We start from the raw sequence: 13,138 nt of genomic DNA, 5'->3' as shown, positions 1-13,138 counted from the left end.
TTACTCGGTTCGGTGAGTTCTGTTTTTACTTCATTATACGAAGTAAAGGAAGTATCATAATCGCGAAAAATTTCGGGTATCATATTTCAGTAAAAATATACACTTTGACTGCTCTCGAATGTAGTTGAACGACTTTTCTGCGTGACATCTGTACGGACGGGCAGAATAAAGGACTCTCTTTTACGAAAGATTAAAATGCATTTACAACACAGATTTTGTTTACCTCTCTACCTACGTACATATGCATGTATCTCGCATAACCCCAAAACGGGTAGCCGTAGAACTTTGAAATTTTGTATATGGGACTTCAGGACTTGGAAGCACTTTTTTTATATATATACTATATACGCATACGTTTTGTGCGGCGGATATATATATTCCTACCCTGTTACTCGGCTTGGTGAGCTCAGTTTTTTTATTCTTATATATTGGTAAATTTTGCATTTTTTTGCTTTAAAAGTAAGTAAAAATTATGTTGTTCTTATGTTCTGAGTAAGATTTTTATGCCTTGTTTATTCTGCATACAATTATTTTAGAATTATCAACAATTCGGAAGTTTAAGTACCACTAGTCCTAATGCGTAAACGGCCCAACAGCGACCGAGCGGTAAAGTCGCTGAACACTGGTAGTTCGGTCCGAGGTTCGAATCCCGCGAACGGGCTGGCTGCATGGGCGTTTTCGTGGTTTTCCCCATGTGTAACGTGTATACCAGCCAGTTTCCCTTAGAAAGTCCTCCACGAAGGCATCCCTCCCCTTAGGCAGATAGCCCTCGTATGCTTTGCCATAATTAAATACACCAACTTAATGTGTAAAGGCTATTTGTTTAATTTGAAGCTCTTAGCAATATGGTGAATTAAGCAGTTGGTGCACCAAGTTCAGTATCTTTTTGCGCAATGGGACCAGAGTTTATTTATAATGTTTGTGCACCCAAATTTTTGTCTTTCAGCGTGTTGGCCGGATAGCTTGTTCTGGCGTTAAAAACTGGAGTTTTTTAATTTCAAAAGTTGTTTTTCTTTAAATATTTTTAACTGCATTTGGTGCTTTACGTTTTTGTGTATTTGGCAATTTTTAATGACGATGTTTTGAGTTTTTATATTTTCTTGCTTTGCCGCGAAGTGAGAACTGAACTGATTGAGTGAGAAATATATCTTTAATGAAATTCGAGAAAATACGTTTAAATGAAGTGCAGAAAAAAAATATGTGCATTAGCCGTGCAAAAACGTCCTGTAGTGCCCATATGAAGAATTTTTATTTAATGGACCTATTGTAATTGCTCAGCTTAAAATTGTTTCAGGTGTTGAAATGAAGCCAGCACATCAAAATCCGATTGCATATCTTTATCTTGTGACTTTTATGTTTTTATGAATATTTTTTTAACTTTCTGGAACTTTAATGGCTTGTGAAAGCAGTAAGCTGTAATTTGAGGTTTGATCACGCATTATTCTTAAATGCATATCGATATCGCAACCGACCTTCGAGTACAGATCAATGGGCTACTACTGTTGTGATGCTGAATATTCGAAACCTGTTTTTTTTTTTTTTTTTTAACGTTTCGAAGTTCTCCGCGTTATTCAACATGTATTTGTATTCCGTTCAATTTTTTTTAACCATGCAGTAAAATCTTCGCAATTATTTCATAAAATCTCACATTGATAATTTTAAATTGAAATTCAGGATGTTTCAATTATTCTGTAGAACAAATTAAGTAGCAAAACATTTCCAATTATGTTGCTTTAAGTGCGGCAAAAATCATGTGACACAACAGAAAATGATACTGGAAGCCCTTTGGTCCGTTTTAAAAGCCCCTCCTTCAGTAGTGATATCAATGTGCGTTTACGAATTATTTCATGTGTACTACTGTTTTCTGAATTTTTAAGTGTTTCGTAACATATGATACTTTTCCTCTTTTTAAGGTAGTTCAAAATTTTTATTTTTGGGTTTAGTGAAATTAAATATATTTCAAGGGATCCAGTTCTTATTATCGTCAGAAACAGCTCAAGGCTGTAATTTCATACATCATTCTCCCCAAATTAATTATTAACATTTCTGCAGAAATGAGTTCATTAATGGTATCTAGAATATTTCATATAATGCAGAATGAAAATTAAGAATGCTCATTGGTGGATTAACTTTTGCTTTTCCGGCCATTGGTGGATTAACTTTTACATTTCCAGCAGCATGTTTTTAATAATACACAATGAAATAACTTATTTTCTTTCAGAAAAATATTTCAAACTGTGAAATAAATTAAAAAATTATAACTATTATTCTAATATAACGAGAATTTTATTGTCAGTTAATCGAATTTCGAGTTGTCGAAATAGCTTATTGATCAAGTAAGCACTTACATAAAAGTTTGTGTCAAACATAACCAACAAAGTTGCACACATACACACCGACATAAAAGTTGGTGTCTAAAATCAAATGCATGTGTTTCATGCATGAATTACTGTGAATGAGAATCACTGTAAATAGTTTTTAAGAATTCATAAAATACATGCATTGGTCTGTGAGTGGGAACTGTTTGAATTTTAAACCTTTTATGTTCGATACTAGCAAATAATTAGAAATCCTCTGGGTACATTTAAGTTCAGTGCTACCCTAACTGCAAAAATTCATATTTTCTTCAGTGTGAGAATTAAATCTTATATATAATTTTTTATTGTTTACGAACAATATTTGATTCATTTATTTTTTGTCTACGTATTTCGAAAACGAAAACAATGAAAACGTGCGTAGGTTCTTTACGCACAACAGCAAATTATAAGCCACTCACATAAAAATTTAATAAGTACGTAAAGCAAAACTGGATATAATTTTGGGAATATCTGGAGTGTGGTCGATATCGTATATGGTTTAAGCACAATTTTAGGAGAGCTACGTCTATTACAATTTAAAACACTCTCAGAAACTTTCAATTAATTTTTAAACCTATTAGTCATATGATTATAAAAAGTAAAATAATGATTCTGGGAACATACGAATAAAACAGTGGCAAAAAAGTGGAAAACATTGTATTCCATGAAAACATGCTGTTGTAATGTATTTTGCAGTAATTGGCAAAATAACAGATAATCTTAGTAAAACATAAATTTTGTTTTTAGTTTACGGAGATAGATAATTTGAATACAGTCTTTTAGTTACAAATTTTTCATGCATCTCCTAGCTGGTAAAACTTCAGAATTCTAATTTTAAACAATTTCTTACGTTGCTGAGTAACGGTTACATCATACAAATATGGCGTTGCCACTTCAATAATAAATATAGTTATTTGTTAAATAGCAAGATATTACACTGTACACAATATTGTTTGACATATGCATCTATAATAATTTTGTCTTTTATTTAGTACAAGCCGAACTTTAATGATGTAATGTCTGAGAAATAAATTTGCCAATATGTTCCACGCAGGAACTTTGATTAGCCTTGAAGTGTTAAATAATAATTAAGTTGAAAAAAAAGTAATTTTTACAGCGTTACATTAACTTTAACTTAATTTTTGAAAAAGGAAATATATCAATCACATTTTTAAAGATTTTTTGTGATCGGGTGGTCTTCCGTGGGGAAGTATATCCATTTGAGCAGGTGGTGTTTTCCTGGGTGCGGTGTTTCGTATTTTGATTAACATTTGCAGAAATGCTAGGGTTAGCTGAATCAACATCATATTTAATTAGATCAGAAAAAAGGACATCTTTAGAAGCCTCATTAGAATCATTAGCACATTTAGATCCACTACTAGATTCATTAACGTTAACAGAAATATATATTTAAGCCATTAGTAGTATCATTACAATAAAAATTACGAATAACATCAGAATCAACAGTAGAAAGACTATGTGCTCTATAATTTTCGCTTTTACCCTTTAGATTGTTGAACTTGGCCTCAATTTCTTTGACCTACCCTTCTACGAAGATGCAGTAAGAAATACAATCCACGCCAGGATTTACACTGAGAAAACTTTCATAAGCATTACGAAGCTTTTGACCAAAATTCAATGGGTTCTTTAAGAAACCAACAACATTGATGAAGTCAACTTGGTTGAACTCCCTCTTATTATTAGGTCACCCAGAATTTCGTCCGTGTCCGTAGAGTCCAGGTTTAAGGCAGAACGCAGATCTTCATTCCTTGCTATCGGAAATGACGTCTCACACGTTATTACTACCCATAATCCACCGAATTTAGCACCAAGTATACCTAAGCTTAAAGCAATTGCTATGAAACAGGAACTCATCTAGGTTGAATATGAAACAACTCACAAAATTTGTTTTAAGAAAAAGAAAGTGTTAGTAAATAACCGTATTAAGTTTTATATATATATATATATATATATATATATATATATATATATATAGATAGATAGATATATATATATTTATGGTAAAAGTACATGAAACTGTATTAGTTTGTTATATGCTACTGTTAAAAAACATTCATGTAAAGCGTGCTATTTAATTTTATTTTTGTTTCAGAAAATTTTTGGCAACAAACCAAGCTCCACTTTTTGTGAAGTTCTGTCAATTTGGCTGAAAGTATATCTTACGCATATTATATCTAGAAGCCAGTAGAAAGTTTCATTTCCGAAGAGGTGAAAATAATCTTTTATTGTATTTTTATGTTATCTTAAGTATTATGAATGTTTTTCAAATTGCGAAATATGTAACTGGTACGACTGCTGTAGAAGTAATTACACTAATGTTTCCATGGAAGTCTTTGTGCGCATGGAATGTAGAATAACATACTAATAAATTCATAATATTTTAAAAAGGATGTTTAATTTACAAACAAAAAATTTGCTCTATTAAAATAGTGTATAAAATAAGTGATAATAAAACAGTTTTACCTTGTGATCTTCTTCGGAGAAATAGCTAAATATGTTTTGACGCAATAAGCGCTTTTAGTGAGATAATTTTTAATTTTATTATGCACCATGATGTGATTTTTTAAGTTATTCCAGTTCTTTTGTCATGAGGGATCTAAACAATAAACATATATAATGTTCAGTAATTAAACTTATGTTATTAAACTAAGTTGTTGTGATTAATGCAAAGAAATGACAAATAGATGAAAAATGAATTATGTAAGAAATAGTTTAAAGGAAATTATATTTTTTATGGATACTTGAATCGTTAACTCATTAAAGAGATTTCAGACATTATTTTGGTCCGAACTGCAGAATTTACTTAATTCTCTGACTATTTATGCATAGATTTAAAAGAAAACTCGATACTATCCTTATTGACAATTATTTTTAAGCGTTTAAGCTGAAATTTTTTTTTAACCTTATGCTTTAAAATGACTCAACACTCATCAAAGTTAATATTTTGTTTCACTTACCTAAGTTAACAAATATTTTCTGATTTCTATTAGCTTAAAATATAGTTTTTATTATTTGGAAGAAGAAAATTCGGTACTTTTCCGTTTTGCCGGCGCAAGCGATAAAGTCGCCAATAATGGTACCACCGATGCCAAACGGAATATTCTCGCTGGTAACCTTTTACGCCTCATTTTCAACACAAGTCGCAGCTTTTTCTTATCAGATTGATTGTTTCTTTCAATACTGGCATATAATTACATAGAATTTTTATCAGATAGTTCAGTTTTATGTAAGGCCATTTTCGGTAATTACGTCAATTAGGATGCAATCACAGCGCTTACCCGAAGCCGAAAATACAAAAAAGGTAAAGTCAAGGGTTAAATTCTAATGAAAATGCATTAGCGAAGTAAAGCACTGCAGTTTTACATAATTTCTGAGTAAGCTATTCGTACGAGTTGAAGAATTAACATTTTTTTTAAAATATTTTTTATGTGTGTATTGTATGTTGTCGCCAATAAAGTCTGCTTGGCGAGATTTGCGCCGGAGAAACGGAAAAGTACCGAAAATTCCACAATTATTTTTGTATTAACTGCATTCAAAATAAAAATTAATTTAAGTAAAATCTACAGTCCTCGTATTAGTTTCAAGCCTAATATAAGCTATTATTTAGTCGTTTTCTATCTACTAGCGAGTCTTCGAGCTGAAGGATAAATCTGATGTGTACACCATCTGTATGGCCTATTATATTACACACATTTTTTTGCTGCATTTCATTTAAACTTATCTCCTCTAATTGTTATAATGACTCGTTTTTTAGCCCCTGGGAAAGGGAAGACAAATGCATGCCGAGACCCAAAGATAGCACCATCTGGGTACTATTTGTAAATGTGAGTGTGCGTGTAAACAAGAATAATTAAAAACATACACACATATTAATACAATAGTACCTCCAAAATGCGTGGTATAACGGTTGTGGTAGTCATTAGTGTCCTTCGGTTACCGTGCATGTACGTTACCGAAAGGTGACTGCTAAATGGCCGATGACCAACAGTCTTCAAGGGTTACAGTGTCCTTCAATCTGAATCGTCTGAATACCACACTGGTAACCAGCGACTGTCAATTTTAAAGTCATTAGTAACCAATAACTTTGATGGGCACCAGTGTCCTTCGATTTAATTTTAATTTAAAAACCCTTAGGTCACTAACAGTTTTGACAATCATTTGTGTTCTTCAGTTGTCTAAAGTACGACACTGCTGTAACACTGGCCATCCATTAATTGAAATCGAAGTGGCCTACAATTTGTATGCCATTGGTATTCTTCGATTTAATTTTAATTTTTTAATATTTTAAAAATTACTAACTTTTTCATCACAGGAGACTCATAGGTTGACTAAATCTATCCTCAAAGTATAGGTCACCGGCGGTAAAAGGCATCACAGACACCACTGTGTGTGATGCCTTTTAACCTTAATTTAAATATCCATTTAAATTTACTGCACCAACACGCATCATTAACATATGATTTTATACCAAGTAGCTAACTTGAAGCAAGCAGGTCACCCGTGATTAAATTAGGACCTTGAAAAGCCCAACCTGGGCTTTGAAGTTAGCCTCTATCCTTCGATTTTGTTTCAATTTTAAAATCTATCTATATTTATTGCTCTTTCCTTGATTAGTAATGCATGGATTGACCTGCAAATGACCATCAACCTGTATATCACCGGTGACCAGTAACTTTACTGGATCTAGAATTATAAAGTTTAATTTAAAATTTTTAAATCTATATAAATTTGCGACACTTAAGCATCCTGTAACAAATGGGTTGACTGAAAATAGCCATCTATCTGTAGGTCATCAGTGAGCACAAATTTGATGGTAACCAAACTAGTTTATTTTGATTCTAATTCAAACTTTAATCTAAATTTACTGTATTGCTACATACCAGCTATATGTGGGTTGACTTTCATTTACCGCAAATCTGGATGTCACAGTCAAAATGATTTTTTACATAGTACAGGAGCAACATTAATGTATTTTGTACCCTTCTTTTAGCATTTGTTTTTATGAAAATGATAGGGTTCAACTTAAAGAAAAAATGTTATTGTGTGGGAGTAAATAAAATTTGAAATACATTGCCGTGTATCATACTTTCAGTAAAAGAAACCAGGAAGTAAGCAAAATATAAAGCATTTTATTTAATTATTATTTGTTATTTCAGTGACTTATTCACAAGAATTTTCAAAAATCATTATGATTCATAACTATAAGCAATTTCATGATTTTAACTGTGACCCATTCTTCATTATTGCAAATACGGATGATTCAGGGTTTGTTAAAGGAATGTCGAAATATCACTTTGTTCCTATTAAAACACTCCCAAGAAAATTAATGCATTCTGTATGGAATAATTGGTTTATGTGATGTAATGCGTTATAGGCAATGTCTTTCGAAAATAATAGAATTTACGGCATTAATGACATAAACACAGAGACCCGAAACATTTAATCTCGCGGCTTTTCGGGAAGAGAAAGAGAAATAAATGTATTATCTTAACCCCATAATTTTTGTAGGTATTAACACTTCGCACGGGAGCTGGCACCCAATAAAAGTTGAACTGTGAACCCATTCTTCACAAGGAAATAAAAATGGTGAGGGATCGGAAAAAGTAAAAGGGGAGAGGGAGAATTAACGAAAAATCAGTGCCATTATTAAATACATGAAGCACGTTTGTTCTGTATTATTAGAGTCCATCCATCAAAAAAAAAAAAAACATTTTCGTTTAACGATTTTGAATGTTGCAAAAACGAATTGCTGCTTCAGGAGAGAAGTAGTGTAAGTCAAGTTGCTGTATTAATTCTTAAATTGTCGGCCGTTTTGTACAGAAACTTGCGCTTACCGCTGATAGTTTTAGTGCGAAGTAATGGAAGAAAAATTCATTCCATCGCAATGAATTTCACTGCCTTTCGTACATGTTGCGTGTTTTTACAAATCGAAGATTCTCATTTTGTTTGCTTCATATCTTTCTGTCACGTTCTGGATTGAGTTGGACTGATCATTATGACAAAACACACTAGGGCTGTCTGTCTAAGGGAAGGTACGCCTTCACGGAGAGTTTTCTAAGGAAAAGGTTTTTTATCCACTAAGTAAACCACGAAAAGCCTTTGCAGCTGGCACGTTCTCCAGTATTCGAACCTAGATTGAACTACCAACTTCAAAGACATTACCGCTGGCGCACTGGTGACGGCTTACTAAAGGAAAATGGTTCATATTCAAGTTATACATGAGAAAAATTCTGAAAATGCCCATATTTCCAGGCATTTCGCAGGCATGTGAACTCAAGTGTAACTACTAGTGTTCAGTGGAGTTATCCGCTGGGCCGCTGGTAAGTGTTATCACATTCTGAAAATTATCAAAATATGTCAAAATTTGTATTCTATTATATAACAATTAATATAAATAATAGTTGCGCAATGTTACCTAAGTATTAAATGATAAATTAACACTATTTTCCCCCTTCTTTCAATTTTCCATCACGGGATTTTTTTTCCATGATCAGAATATTAAGCAAATCTTCAAATTTCATACATTTATTACTTTTCAATATTTCAGACTCTTCAGAAATATTATATTTAAGTTAGGATTATTAATAATATATTAAACAATATAATCAAACATGATTCAAAATTAAAACTACCGGTTTTTACTCGGGACGCTGTTCTTGAATAGGGTACTTAAAATTGTAGTAAACGTTCACTAATTTTGCAATTGTATTAAGCATTTTTGTAAGTTACATATTTTTAATTTGCACAATGTGTGGTCTGAGCGAATATATGTAATGAGAATTAAAGCACAGATATGGCTTAATTACCTTCATTATTAGTAAAAACGAAAATAAATTTCACGTGTGTTCTAAACAAAAGTAGTAGTTTATTTTCAGATATATTTTCTGGAAGTCAAATTTCGACAGCGAATTTTCGAACACCAGAGCATGGCTGCTTCTGACTTCCGCCTAATTCAAAAGTCAGTTGGATTAATCAATTATATTCTTCTTACCAGTTTTATTTTGTAGCGAAATACAATTCTGCAGCTGCAAATTAGAATAAGAAATTCACATGGGTTAATTGCATTTTTTCCCGATATTTTCGATGTTTTTGAATGCCACTCAGTTGCTTTTATGTTAATGACTATGGAAATCGTAACTGATTGTAAAATAATTCGAAAAGCTTAGTAAAAAAATACTAAATTTTGTAATGAAATTTCATCATAGTTTTGAAAGGCAAATGATTGATGCATGTGGCATTATGTAGACATTTCCTGCAGGCATTCGCTGTGTGCGGATAAGAATTATATTTTTGAAAGCTCGCTTACGACCAAAATAACAGGACTAGGAATACAGATTTCAGGATATCATTGGTATCATCGAGCCATGAGTGTGCTCCGAGAAATCTCTAAAGATTATCGACCGTGGCTTCTCTAAAAGATGTCTAAGTGTGATGGACGTATACTTCTCCGCAAGAAATCGAGATAAGGCTTCAATTTGATGTATTTTAAGTTCTACTGTCTTACCATCAGGGTGAATGTAGTTGTCTAAAAATTTGACAATGGACGCAGATAAAAGGAATATATTCTCTGCCAATCTTTCTTGCAACGGTGGATGATTCGTAATGCTTTACGTCCTAGAAAGGAAGTAAAGTGGTACTGAATAGCAGAATAGCTAAGTTTTTGGTGTACTTACACCGCATTTTACTTTTGCATGATATTCGACATAAGATCTCGTCCTAATACTGCTACTGCTGTCGTTCTGTTTTTTGGAACTACTGGTAACAAAGTCGTTTGACTGTGTTATCACTCCCGCAAACACGCCTAGCGATTCGCCAGTACGACCAGCCCTCATTCCTGAAAATGGTAATTAGAATTTAATTGGGTGAGTGTCCTCGGATGGTTGGAGTATCTCATTTGATACTGCAAATTATACTGCCGAATAATTATTTTAAACAGCTGTCATAGTGGCGAAACAATATACTTTGTATGTGATTTGCTGTGCAATTTCTGTCATTTGCTTATATGGCTGAGAGGTACTTACATGTTAAATACAGAACATGTCTGACAATTGTTCTGCGTCTGTGATGCGCCCCTCTCCACGCAGAGTTTATTTTTAAAATAGCTTCATTGGAAATTTCTGTAGTGACAGGGGTTAGTGGCAGAAATTCTAGTAGCATCGAATATTTCATGAAATCAGGGATTTGCAGTAATGTTAATATAATTGTCTTGCTAGAGTTGTCCTATAGAAGTTCGTAGTCCTCTAGAATAGTCCTATAGTATAGTCTACTTCTCCTCCCTCGGGGTTCGACTGGGAGCAATCCCGGCGTTTTGCCTAGGTCAATACCTAGACAGACTCGACTTCTGGGGGAAAATTAACAGTCTTCACAGGGCTAGAATCATCGTTTATTCAGAGGTAGATTCAGGCTCGGTAGGAACCATATGGTACTGTCTTGTCTGACTCTTGGTTGTGGGGACGCTACATGGTTTGGTATCGAAGAATGTCCTTGGGGGATTGGCTCCTCTTGGTCAACATTGGGGGGGGGGAATGTCGACGTCAAACATTGGGTGGATGCGTATGACGTCCACCACTAGCTTTTTGTAAAAATCCCAGACTTTGTAAGGCTAAGATCGCCCCTTGGGTTGATTGGGGTAAGTTATGCGTCCTCGGATCGCCTCTAGAGTTTGGGGCAATTAACCGTGTTAAGGCTGCTTTCAGCAGTGCCAGATCTGGATGTCTCTTCCTCTTGGTGCACTAGAGACTACTACGAAGTAGAATAATCTTTTAGGAATAATATGCTAACTAATAAACTGGCATTAATACATTCCAAAATTCTGTTAAAAATATTGGACAACTTTTTTACGACAATGCTTTATTCGTCTTTTATCTTTTTGAATCACTTTTTTGGTTAGATTATTTCTTGAAGCATGCCGCCCAGACGGTAGGGTGGTTAGGACGGTAGGTGCGATACCGAAAGGCCCGGGTTCGAATCCCGGAGAAGGCATGGCTGTAACTGTCCGCCCCCCTTCATAGGAGGTGATGCTGGCCTTATGTTGCTTTCAAAATAAAGTGGTCACCAATTCCGGCCTTAGTAGTGGCCAAGCGAAAGTCGGCTAAGTGCTCGCCAATTGGGGAAAAAAAAAAAAAAAAAAAAACCACTGCTCGCAGAAAAGGGTTTTCAAATCCCAACAGAAGGCTAGTGAATAAGATTGCTGAACACTGGTATTTCTGGTTGTTTTGCAGTCAGTTTTTTTTTTCTCGGCGAATACTGATTGCATGGGATTCGCATGCTTTTTCACGACTGCAGTGCAAATATGAGTGAGTTTCTTATTATAAAATCTTCTCACAGAGCAGACCGTTTGTCTTTACGTGTGTAACCAACCAGACTATTATCGTCGCTTTATATCATCAAAGAAAATTTTTCATGAAGCATAATTGTAATTAAATAGTTTATTTTTTATTGACGAAATATGATAGTTCTAATATTAGTTTTTCAGACTTCTCAATGAATGAGTGATTTCAAGATTTTCGTCTTGATTATACAGGAAATGTAAAATAAAAAATGTCTAAAGAGCTTTTCGGTTGTCTCGTTACGTTTCTACTTTCTTATATCCAACTAAAAATTATGAGAAACAATTTGAGCTCTTGTAGTGAAATCGTGATTCCTAAAGTTCAGCTTAAATTTTCTGCGAACATTATAGCGATTTATTAACATCTTTAAATGTCTTTAATTGGTATTATATTAACATTTGGAAAAAAATGAATGTGAAAACGGAATTTTAAAGTAGAATAAAACTGCGCATCCAGTATGTAGTAGATGCTGTTATTTGATGTCTTTATCAGGCTTTTATTTCACAGATAAAATAGCGCTTTAACAGTTGGTTATCGAGTAAGTGGGCCTTCTTGATATTTTGTCAAAGAAAGTTAATCTATTTCTTTTATTAATCTATGTTAATCTTAAGTTAATCTATTTCTTTAAGTTTATTTATGAATCAATTCTTGATCAAGCAATAGAGTAGCATGACCATGCAGTTAAGACTGAATGACTGAATTTGGCTGTAACCAGGTCACTATCGGTCAGTTATTTAAAAAAGAAAAAAAGAAAAAAAAAACCTTTTATTAAATGATTTTTTGTGAGGTTACAAGTTACATTTTATTTATTTAAATATGTATGTAACTTTATCAAGTATTCTTAATTGAAGATTTTGGATAAAAGGCTGAATACAGTATGCTTATTATATTGATGCTTATAAATCAGATAATATAATAAAATCATATAATTTGAGATGGCATTAGTGTACCGTCAGAAATTAAGCCAATGGCCATCGACATTGATTTCTTTTCCTTTTGGATTATTCAGTAATTAAGTCTGATGATAGGAATAAAACAGCGATGCTCTTTTGCCGCGTGCAAGAGTTGACATGAAATTTGGTCTGCTGTGATAGCTTGGATAATATTTTTTGACATCAAGGTTTCCATATTCCCACGAAATACTTTTAAAATTCATTACAAGTTCTAGTACAACATTCTACCGCATAAGATTTGCAGTAACTAACAGCAGATTTACTAATTTTTTCTTTCATTTTTCATAAATGCTGAATATGCTCCCCTTTGCCGATAGATTTAACCGATCTGCGATAACTCCTTCACCCCATAGGTGTGAGAATACATCGTAATTGAAGAGAGCCACATTACTGGTGATACGATTATACAGAGTTAGGTACACCTTGTACATACACACACATACCCCCCCAAAAAAACAAAGACCCTTCTATGTCACCC

At 33.4% G+C, this 13,138-nt stretch overlaps 1 protein-coding gene across 6 annotated transcripts in view; it reads left to right on the top strand.

Annotated features, from left to right (window-relative positions):
- The window catches only part of LOC118201700 (caspase activity and apoptosis inhibitor 1-like), a 689,338-nt gene that overhangs the window by 426,187 nt on the left and 250,013 nt on the right, over positions 1-13,138 (top strand). For 5 of the 6 annotated variants that reach the window (XM_085818821.1, XM_085818824.1, XM_085818823.1 and 2 more), the window contains one exon: positions 4,471-4,586. The exons of the other annotated variant lie outside the window; for it this stretch is intronic. The gene's annotated coding sequence lies outside the window, so the exon portion shown is untranslated. The remainder of the gene's footprint in view (positions 1-4,470; positions 4,587-13,138) is intronic. 6 annotated transcript variants of the gene reach the window in all.

This window comes from Stegodyphus dumicola, chromosome 6, assembly GCF_044657685.1.
Source record: "Stegodyphus dumicola isolate Sdum_Otavi_A_Nest chromosome 6, ASM4465768v1".
In the NCBI taxonomy this organism is placed as follows: domain Eukaryota; kingdom Metazoa; phylum Arthropoda; class Arachnida; order Araneae; family Eresidae; genus Stegodyphus; species Stegodyphus dumicola.
Note: the sequence above shows the minus strand (reverse complement) of the source record. Positions and strands in the feature narration are given on the sequence as shown.